The 10,960-nt window shown below is 54.2% G+C and overlaps 1 long non-coding RNA gene across 2 annotated transcripts in view; it reads right to left on the bottom strand.

The window, feature by feature from the left end:
- Window positions 1–319: 319 nt before the first annotated feature.
- The window catches only part of LOC142759015 (uncharacterized), a 78,190-nt gene continuing 67,549 nt past the window's right edge, over window positions 320–10,960 (bottom strand). For both annotated transcript variants that reach the window (XR_012883042.1, XR_012883041.1), the window contains one exon: window positions 320–835. This is a non-coding gene — a long non-coding RNA (uncharacterized LOC142759015). The remainder of the gene's footprint in view (window positions 836–10,960) is intronic.

Raw genomic sequence — 10,960 nt, 5'->3', positions numbered from 1 at the left:
GCAGCCGCAGCGGCTGCTAGTGGTGACACCAGGCATGAGGGCACCCGTACCGCCATGGGCCCCCCCATGGCCGGCAGCGCCGCTAGCAGCCGCTGCGGCTGCTACAGCGGTAGCGATGCCACTATAGCAGAGCAGGGAGGTATCTTCCTGCTCTGCTATCTACTAGCGCTACTGGAGCTCCCTGAAGGAGCGGAATCCCCGTGTGGTCGGGCATTCCGCTCCTGGACGTAGCGCTTGATGTCTCTGTCCATATATGGACGGTGACATCAGGGATAATTCCTGAAGTGGAATCCCCGACCACACCGTTGCCGACTCCGTGACCGGGGATTCCACTCCAGGAGAAGCGCTTGACATCACTTTCCTCTTATTCGCGCCCTCCAGACGCCTTCTCACACCTTCCAGCCCTATTCTTCCAGGCTCTTGTCACCCAGTACTGCTGACCCAACCTTACTGGGATAAATCTGACTCATACCCCAATGAATTGCTGAAACACGCCCGCCCCAGTACCCGACCATCACTTCAGATGGTCGGGTACTGGATTGTACCCAGCTCTTCCCGGCACCCCTGGTGGTGGTGGGTACTGGAGTAATAATGGGGATTAGTGTTCACCTCTGCACCGGCTAACACTAAGTCCCGCTTTAGTAATGGTCGCTGTCTATCAGACAGCAGCCATTACTAAGGCGGTAGTAGTGAAGTTAAAAAAAAACACCAACACCAGAGAAAAAATATTTCATTGACATCAACCCCCCCACAATCCTTGATTAACCATTTTATTGAAAATAAAAACGCTGTGATAGAAGTAGTCCTCAAATCCACTGCAGTCCAACAACCGAACCTGTAAAAAAAAACAAAAAAACATTAGTAACACTAATGAGCAAAAAAGCAAAACCATTCTCATACTTCCCTTCCTGGGTCTGTGACAGTAAACTGAGCAGGGGCAGCTCTAAGCTGTCATTGGTTAGTTTACATCACATGGTCCCAGGTTACCTCAGTTCATTGGCCTACTTTTAAAAGTCGGACGATGTACTGATGTAACCGGCGGGGTGTAATTTGCTCCAGTCAGGGCGGGGGTCCACATGGAGTGGGTTTTTTTCTAAAAAAATAATAACTGTGACCAGGTCAATAATCAACCTGCGGGATCGCTGGCTTTTCTGTTGCAGGTTTTCCCCCATTTAATTCATTGGAGAGGTAAAACCCGCAACAATTAGCAACATGTTGCGATTTTTGGAAAAGCTGCGTTATCGGGGGCGTCAGCCCTAAAAGTGCCTAGGGCGGAAGCAACTCCAAATACGGCCCTGTGTGTGAGGGTGTTTTTTTTTAACATCAGGATGTAAACCATAAAAGTTTTCATTTAGGGTGGGAGCCCCCACACCACCTGTAAGGCCTGGACCCCACCTGACTCCCTATCGCAGCCACATACAGGAGAGGTGGCCATGCATGCACGTGGTCCTCTCCACGTAATTCTTAACTAGTGCAGTGTCTGGTGGTGGCGGTGGCGGTGGCACCGTGTAGTGTTGCCTTGTAGGCAACTGTATGAAGTGCACTTATGAGTGGACAGTGTATGGTACGGATATTTTTACTATTTATGACCGTACATTATATGTAGGGGGCACCAACCGATAGTATAGCACAGGGCATCATCTAACATAAGGGTGACCCTAGTGGAGTGATCATGTACAGTGATATGTGGATAACCGCAGTGACCCTGTATGGTGGATTTACATATTGCGGGACATAAGAGGCACACGGGGGTACGGTATAGACCTATAGCAGGCCATGGCTCTGTATCAGTATTGAACTGTCCATACTGAGTGATTGTGAAGGTGTCGGTTCCTTCATGCTACTGTATATTGAGTATTGACTGGTCTGTAATATATCACCTATGTGCGTCTTATGTGCCTTTATAGGGACCAATACGGGGATAGTATTTTCAGTTTCTATTGATAACTACCAATCTAAAGCAGAAGAACCCAAATCCCAACTCCCAATGACCCCATCCTTATTGTAATTAACCAACTAGGACCATCTCTATTTGTGAGGTCGCTCACATGACAATGAGCCAATCATTGTGATCTCTGGCTGCTGCGGAGATGGCCACAGTTCCCCTCCAGTGATGCTATAAGTGAATTGTAGCCTTACACAACGCCCATTGAAATCCATGGACAACCATGTACTAGATGGTCACACCACGTCCTCCAGAGTGAAATCTGACTAACTGGTGGTGGGGTCCCGAGTTGAGGACTCCCCCTCTATGACACCCTCCTTATCTCCACCTTGAATTATCCCCTTGCATTATGTTCTCAAGCATTTAGTTACTCTTCACCGCTATCATTGTTGGAGTTGCTTATGCAACAGCAATATCTATTTAAAGTGCGATCTGCATGTAAGAAATGTCTCCTGTGTTTATGTATAGTGTATATTTAGATACTGCATGTATATGTATTACGTTTCTCACCGGAGAAGTGGATCGCTGCAATTATGGTCTAGAGGAGAGGTCCTGGGAGCCAGAGGAGAACATCAATGCTCCTGCCCTCGTGAAGAAGTTTCTCTCCCGCTCTGGTCCCAAGAAGAGGGAGTGTAAAAGGGGGATACTGTAACATCTATGGCTGCGGACTGTCATCCCGACTTACCTCCTGACGGCTGCGGACATGGACGAGTGAGTGCCGGGCGGCATCTCCCTCCTGGGAGATGCGAGGACTCACTTTCGCATAAAAGTACTGGCTCCCGCAGGGTGCGCGCGCACGCGCACGCTCGGCCGTAAAGGGCCAGTACGCGCACATGCAGAATATCTGAAAATTAGCCCAGAATGCCTCTGGACTATAAAAAGGGCTATGCCCTTCCATTCATCGCCTGAGCATTGTTATGTTACCCTAGTCTATCTTTGCAAATGGTCCCTTAGTGTTTCCCAGTTCCCAGTTTTCTGTTCCTGCTTCCAGTAACCCGTATCCCGTGCTACCCTGCCCCTGTGCTATAACTGGTTCCCGACCGCTGGCTGTGTTTTTACGGACAGCGGTCAGGGTCCTTAAAGCCCGAGCCATAGACTTCTCCAGAAGGGTTGTAGGCAAGTGAAGAAGATCCACTAGGTCTCTGCATATAAAATTGGCTGCAGAGCCAGAGTCTGGATAGGCAGAGGCCAGGTGGTTACTGTCGTCAGCGACAATAGTCACAGGCATAGACAACTTGGAAGAAAGTTGTCTTCCATACTCTTTTCTAATCAGTGCCCCGTTTGATAAATACTTATTTTTAATTTACGTATTTTAGTTGCAATTTTGTAAAAGTTCAAAATATTATTTTACAGTAGATAAAAGGAAGGACGAATAGGAAGGGTGCGTGTGTTCACAGGAAGTTTTTTGCAGGCAGAAAAATCTGCACCTTCTTTTTCACTTTTTGCGGCATTTTTCGCTGCGTTAATCGGCAGCAGCCAATGAGCGCCACATCCAAAAAACGCAGCAAAAAACGCTTTCTCTGTCTCCCATTTATGTCAGAGGGAGGTCAGAGATAAAAACGCGGGAAGAAATAGCATGTCACTTATTTTTCCAGAGCTTTCTGGTTCTATGTCCTATGTCTGGTCCTGGTTCTGTGTCTGTGTCTGTGTAGGAGAGGAGGTGGGAGGGAGAACCTGCAAGTGAGAGCAGGAAGAAAGATCCAAGCTGGTTACTGTCATGTCTCCCCTGTACAGCCTCCAGTGACCCAAGGGGGGGAGTACAGAAACATTTCTTCCTGGTTCTGTGTCTGTGTAGGGGAGGAGGTGGGAGGGGAAGCTGCAAATGAGAGCAGGAAGAAAGATCCCAGGTTGTTACTGTCACCCCCCTGTACAGCATCCAGTACCCCCTGGGGGGAATACAGCACAACACAACTCAAACTTTCTAAGGCACAGGAACAAAGGTAGCACGGCATACAGGATACAGGTAGCAGGTACGGGAACACTTGGAACAGGATAACACTAAGGGACCATTTGCAAGACTAACAAGGGTAAACACAACAACGCTGAGGCAATGAGTGAAAGGGAAATCATGGGCTAATTAGAGATTATTTTCATGTGCGCGCACTGGCCCTACGGGACCCAGTGAAGCAAGGTGGAAGTGAGTGCTGGCGTCACCTAGGAAGGAGATACCGGCCAGCACTCACAGAGTCATGGCTGTGGCCGTCGTGAGTAGGAACGACAGTCCGCGGCCATGGCCGTTACATTACTAATGAGATACTATGTGCTCTCAAATTAATTTGCATTCCAACGACGCAGAAAATTGAGGAAACCTGGGACTAGTAACTTTCTCTACACCACGGGAGACTCTGACTCCACGGATGAATATGGACATACACCAGGGTTGCCAACCGTCCGTAAATTTACGGACAGTCCGCAAAACTAGGTGTTTTTTTTCTGCCGTCCATAGCGGCAGAAAAAAGCACCGTCCAGGATTTTTCCTTATTTTCCCAGAACTTTGCACTGTGCGTGCGCTAAAATGTACATGCACAGTGCAAAGGTAGAGTGGCCGCGGCCGGGAATATTTTCAGATTCCGCTTGACTTCTGCAGAATCTGAAATTATGCAGGCCGGCGGCAAGCAAGTGAGGTCGGTGCCGGGAGTGGACCATGCCTGTCATCTGACCTGTCACCTGACCTCACGTCAGAAGTGGAACGCCGCCGCTGCATGACCTGACCTCCTCGGCTCCTTCTAACGGTAAATCATGTCAGCCAGAGCGGAGAGCGGTAGGCTACTACTTACGCTCTTTGCTCTGTTAGCAGTGTGGTATTATTTTCAAGGTGGGGGCTGTGTGGTGCTATTTTCAAGGTTGGGGCTGTGTGGGGCTATCTTTAAGGTGGGGGGCTGTGTGGGGCTATTTTCAAGGGGGGGCTGTGTGGGGCTATCTTTAAGGTGGGGGGCTGTGTGGTGCTATTTTCAAGGTGGGGGGCTGTGTGGGGCTATTTTTAAGGTGGGGGGCTGTGTGGTGCTATTTTCAAGAGGGGGCAGTGGTGCTATTTTCAAGGGGGGCTGTGGTGCTATTTTCAAGGGGGGGCTGTGTGGTGCTATTTTCAAGGGAGGATGTGTGGTGCTCTTTACAAGGGGGGCTATGTGGCACACTTTACAAGAGGGGCTGTGTGGCGTTCTTTACAAGGGGGGGCTGTGTGGCGTTCTTTACAAGGGGGGGCTGTGTGGCGTTCTTTACAAGGGGGGGCTGTGTGGCGTTCTTTACAAGGGGGGGCTGTGTGGCGTTCTTTACAAGGGGGGCTGTGTGGCGCTCTTTACAAGGCGGGCTGTGTGGTGCTCTTTACAAGCCGGGCTGTGTGGCGCTCTTTACAAGGCGGGCTGTGTGGTTCTCTTTACAAGGCGGGCTGTGTGGTGCTCTTTACAAGGCAGGCTGTGTGGCGCTCTTTACAAGGCAGGCTGTGTGGTGCTCTTTACAAGGCGGGCTGTGTGGTGCTCTTTACAAGGCGGGCTGTGTGGTGCTCTTTACAAGGGGGGGCTGTGTGGCGCTCTTTACAAGGGGGCTCTGTGTGGCGCACTTTACAAGGGGGGGCTGTGTGGCGCTCTTTACAAGGCGGGCTGTGTGGCGTTCTTTACAAGGGGGGCTGTGTGGCGCTCTTTACAAGGGGGGGCTGTGTGGCGTTCTTTACAAGGCGGGCTGTGTGGCGCTCTTTACAAGGCGGGCTGTGTGGTGCTCTTTACAAGGCGGGCTGTGTGGCGTTCTTTACAAGGCGGGCTGTGTGGCGCTCTTTACAAGGGGGGCTGTGTGGTGCTCTTTACAAGGCGGGCTGTGTGGCGTTCTTTACAAGGCGGGCTGTGTGGTGCTCTTTACAAGGCGGGCTGTGTGGCGTTCTTTACAAGGCGGGCTGTGTGGCACTCTTTACAAGGGGGGCTGTGTGGCGCTCTTTACAAGGCGGGCTGTGTGGCGTTCTTTACAAGGCGGGCTGTGTGGTGCTCTTTACAAGGCGGGCTGTGTGGCGTTCTTTACAAGGCGGGCTGTGTGGCGCTCTTTACAAGGGGGGCTGTGTGGTGCTCTTTACAAGGCGGGCTGTGTGGCGCTCTTTACAAGGCGGGCTGTGTGGCGTTCTTTACAAGGCGGGCTGTGTGGTGCTCTTTACAAGGCGGGCTGTGTGGTGCTCTTTACAAGGGGGGGCTGTGTGGCGTTCTTTACAAGGCGGGCTGTGTGGTGCTCTTTAAAAGGCGGGCTGTTTGGTGCTCTTTACAAGGCGGGCTGTGTGGCGTTCTTTACAAGGCGGGCTGTGTGGTGCTCTTTACAAGGCGGGCTGTGTGGTGCTCTTTACAAGGCGGGCTGTGTGGTGCTCTTTACAAGGCGGGCTGTGTGGCGATCTTTACAAGGGGGGGCTGTGTGGCGTTCTTTACAAGGCGGGCTGTGTGGCGCTCTTGACAAGGGGGGGCTGTGTGGTGCTCTTTACAAGGCGGGCTGTGTGGCGCTCTTTACAAGGGGGGGCTGTGTGGCGTTCTTTACAAGGCGGGCTGTGTGGTGCTATTTACAAGGCGGGCTGTGTGGTGTTCTTTACAAGGCGGGCTGTGTGGCGCTCTTTACAAGGCGGGCTGTGTGGCGCTCTTTACAAGGCGGGCTGTGTGGTGCTCTTTACAAGGCGGGCTGTGTGGTGCTCTTTACAAGGCGGGCTGTGTGGCGCTCTTTACAAGGGGGGGCTGTGTGGTGTTCTTTACAAGGCGGGCTGTGTGGGGTTCTTTACAAGGGGGGCTGTGTGGTGCTCTTTACAAGGCGGGCTGTGTGGTGCTCTTTACAAGGCGGGCTGTGTGGCGTTCTTTACAAGGCGGGCTGTGTGGCGCTCTTTACAAGGCGGGCTGTGTGGTGCTCTTTACAAGGCGGGCTGTGTGGCGTTCTTTACAAGGCGGGCTGTGTGGCGCTCTTTACAAGGCGGGCTGTGTGGTGCTCTTTACAAGGTGGGCTGTGTGGGGCTCTTTACAAGGCGGGCTGTGTGGTGCTCTTTACAAGGCGGGCTGTGTGGCGCTCTTTACAAGGCGGGCTGTGTGGTGCTCTTTACAAGGGGGGGCTGTGTGGCGTTCTTTACAAGGCGGGCTGTGTGGCGCTCTTTACAAGGGGGGGCTGTGTGGCGTTCTTTACAAGGGGGGGCTGTGTGGCGTTCTTTACAAGGGGGGGCTGTGTGGCAGTCTTTAGAAGGGGGGCTGTGTGGCGCTCTTTACAAGGGGTGGCTGTGTGGCATTCTTTACAAGGCGGGCTGTGTGGCGCTCTTTACAAGGGGGGGCTGTGTGGCGTTCTTTACAAGGCGGGCTGTAAGGTGCTCTTTACAAGGCGGGCTGTGTGGTGCTCTTTACAAGGGGGGGCTGCGTGGCGTTCTTTACAAGGCGGGCTGTGTGGTGCTCTTTACAAGGCGGGCTGTGTGGCGTTCTTTACAAGGGGGGGCTGTGTGGCGCTCTTTACAAGGCGGGCTGTGTGGAGCTCTTTACAAGGCGGGCTGTGTGGCGCTCTTTACAAGGCGGGCTGTGTGGCGCTCTTTACAAGGCGGGCTGTGTGGCGTTCTTTACAAGGCGGGCTGTGTGGCGCTCTTTACAAGGCGGGCTGTGTGGTGCTCTTTACAAGGCGGGCTGTGTGGCGTTCTTTACAAGGCGGGCTGTGTGGCGCTCTTTACAAGGCGGGCTGTGTGGTGCTCTTTACAAGGCGGGCTGTGTGGTGCTCTTTACAAGGCGGGCTGTGTGGTGCTCTTTACAAGGGGGGGCTGTGTGGTGCTCTTTACATGGGGGGCTGTGTGGCGCTCTTTACAAGGCGAGCTGTGTGGTGCTCTTTACAAGGCGGACTGTGTGGTGCTCTTTACAAGGCGGGCTGTGTGGTGCTCTTTACAAGGGGGGGCTGTGTGGTGCTCTTTACAAGGGGGGACTGTGTGGCGCTCTTTACAAGGCGGGCTGTGTGGCGCTCTTTACAAGGCGGGCTGTGTGGTGCTCTTTACAAGGCGGGCTGTGTGGCGTTTTTTACAAGGCGGGCTGTGTGGCGCTCTTTACAAGGCGGGCTGTGTGGTGCTCTTTACAAGGCGGGCTGTGTGGTGCTCTTTACAAGGCGGGCTGTGTGGTGCTCTTTACAAGGCGGGCTGTGTGGCGCTCTTTACAAGGCGGGCTGTGTGGTGCTCTTTACAAGGCAGGCTGTGTGGTGCTCTTTACAAGGCGGGCTGTGTGGTGCTCTTTACAAGGCGGGCTGTGTGGCGTTCTTTACAAGGGGGGGCTGTGTGGCGTTCTTTACAAGGCGGGCTGTGATGTGCTCTTTACAAGGCGGGCTGTGTGGCGCTCTTTACAAGGCGGGCTGTGTGGCGCTCTTTACAAGGCGGGCTGTGTGGTGCTCTTTACAAGGCGGGCTGTGTGGTGCTCTTTACAAGGCGGGCTGTGTGGTGCTCTTTACAAGGCGGGCTGTGTGGCGCTCTTTACAAGGGGGGGCTGTGTGGTGTTCTTTACAAGGCGTGCTGTGTGGCGTTCTTTACAAGGGGGGCTGTGTGGCGCTCTTTACAAGGCGGGCTGTGTGGTGCTCTTTACAAGGCGGGCTGTGTGGTGCTCTTTACAAGGCGGGCTGTGTGGTGCTCTTTACAAGGCGGGCTGTGTGGTGCTCTTTACAAGGCGGGCTGTGTGGCGCTCTTTACAAGGGGGGGCTGTGTGGTGTTCTTTACAAGGCGGGCTGTGTGGCGTTCTTTACAAGGGGGGCTGTGTGGTGCTCTTTACAAGGCGGGCTGTGTGGTGCTCTTTACAAGGCGGGCTGTGTGGCGCTCTTTACAAGGCGGGCTGTGTGGCACTCTTTACAAGGCGGGCTGTGTGGTGCTCTTTACAAGGCGGGCTGTGTGGCGTTCTTTACAAGGCGGGCTGTGTGGCGCTCTTTACAAGGCGGGCTGTGTGGTGCTCTTTACAAGGCGGGCTGTGTGGTGCTCTTTACAAGGCGGGCTGTGGGGTGCTCTTTACAAGGCGGGCTGTGTGGTGCTCTTTACAAGGCGGGCTGTGTGACGCTCTTTACAAGGCGGGCTGTGTGGTGCTCTTTACAAGGCAGGCTGTGTGGTGCTCTTTACAAGGCGGGCTGTGTGGCGCTCTTTACAAGGCGGGCTGTGTGGCGTTCTTTACAAGGCGGGCTGTGTGGTGCTCTTTACAAGGCGGGCTGTGATGTGCTCTTTACAAGGCGGGCTGTGTGGCGCTCTTTACAAGGCGGGCTGTGTGGCGCTCTTTACAAGGCGGGCTGTGTGGTGCTCTTTACAAGGCGGGCTGTGTGGTGCTCTTTACAAGGCGGGCTGTGTGGTGCTCTTTACAAGGCGGGCTGTGTGGCGTTCTTTACAAGGGGGGCTGTGTGGCGCTCTTTACAAGGCGGGCTGTGTGGTGCTCTTTACAAGGCGGGCTGTGTGGTGCTCTTTACAAGGCGGGCTGTGTGGCGCTCTTTACAAGGCGGGCTGTGTGGTGCTCTTTACAAGGCGGGCTGTGTGGCACTCTTTACAAGGGGGGGCTGTGTGGTGTTCTTTACAAGGCGGGCTGTGTGGCGTTCTTTACAAGGGGGGCTGTGTGGCGCTCTTTACAAGGCGGGCTGTGTGGTGCTCTTTACAAGGCGGGCTGTGTGGTGCTCTTTACAAGGCGGGCTGTGTGGCACTCTTTACAAGGCGGGCTGTGTGGTGCTCTTTACAAGGCGGGCTGTGTTGCGTTCTTTACAAGGCGGGCTGTGTGGTGCTCTTTACAAGGCGGGCTGTGTGGTGCTCTTTACAAGGCGGGCTGTGTGGTGCTCTTTACAAGGCGGGCTGTGTGGTGCTCTTTACAAGGCGGGCTGTGTGGCGTTCTTTATAAGGCGGGCTGTGTGGCGCTCTTTACAAGGGGGGCTGTGTGGCGATCTTTACAAGGGGGGGCTGTGTGGCGTTCTTTACAAGGCGGGCTGTGTGGCGCTCTTTACAAGGGGGGGCTGTGTGGTGCTCTTTACAAGGCGGGCTGTGTGGCGCTCTTTACAAGGGGGGCTGTGTGGCGCTCTTTACAAGGCGGGCTGTGTGGTGCTATTTACAAGGCGGGCTGTGTGGTGTTCTTTACATGGCGGGCTGTGTGGCGCTCTTTACAAGGCGGGCTGTGTGGCGCTCTTTACAAGGCGGGCTGTGTGGCGCTCTTTACAAGGCGGGCTGTGTGGTGCTCTTTACAAGGGGGGGCTGTGTGGCGCTCTTTACAAGGTGGGCTGTGTGGTGCTCTTTACAAGGCGGGCTGTGTGGTGCTCTTTACAAGGTGGGCTGTGTGGCGTTCTTTACAAGGGGGGCTGTGTGGCGCTCTTTACAAGGCGGGCTGTGTGGTGCTCTTTACAAGGCGGGCTGTGTGCCATTCTTTACAAGGGGGGCTGTGTGGTGCTCTTTACAAGGCGGGCTGTGTGGTGCTCTTTACAAGGCGGGCTGTGTGGTGCTCTTTACAAGGCGGGCTGTGTGGTGCTCTTTACAAGGGGGGGCTGTGTGGCGCTCTTTACAAGGCGGGCTGTGTGGCGCTCTTTACAAGGCGGGCTGTGTGGTGCTCTTTACAAGGGGGGGCTGTGTGGCGTTCTTTACAAGGCGGGCTGTGTGGCGCTCTTTACAAGGGGGGGCTGTGTGGCGTTCTTTACAAGGGGGGGCTGTGTGGCGTTCTTTACAAGGGGGGGCTGTGTGGCAGTCTTTACAAGGGGGGCTGTGTGGCGCTCTTTACAAGGGGGGGCTGTGTGGCGTTCTTTACAAGGCGGGCTGTGTGGCGCTCTTTACAAGGGGGGGCTGTGTGGCGTTCTTTACAAGGCGAGCTGTGTGGTGCTCTTTACAAGGCGGGCTGTGTGGTGCTCTTTACAAGGGGGGGCTGTGTGGCGTTCTTTACAAGGGGGGGCTGTGTGGCGTTCTTTACAAGGAGGGGCTGTGTGGCAGTCTTTACAAGGGGGGCTGTGTGGCGCTCTTTACAAGGGGGGGCTGTGTGGCGTTCTTTACAAGGCGGGCTGTGTGGCGCTCTTTACAAGGGGGGGCTGTGTGGCGTTCTTTACAAGGCGGGC

Source organism: Rhinoderma darwinii, chromosome 4, assembly GCF_050947455.1.
Source record: "Rhinoderma darwinii isolate aRhiDar2 chromosome 4, aRhiDar2.hap1, whole genome shotgun sequence".
Lineage (NCBI taxonomy): Eukaryota > Metazoa > Chordata > Amphibia > Anura > Rhinodermatidae > Rhinoderma > Rhinoderma darwinii.
This window is presented reverse-complemented; position numbering and strand designations above follow the sequence as displayed.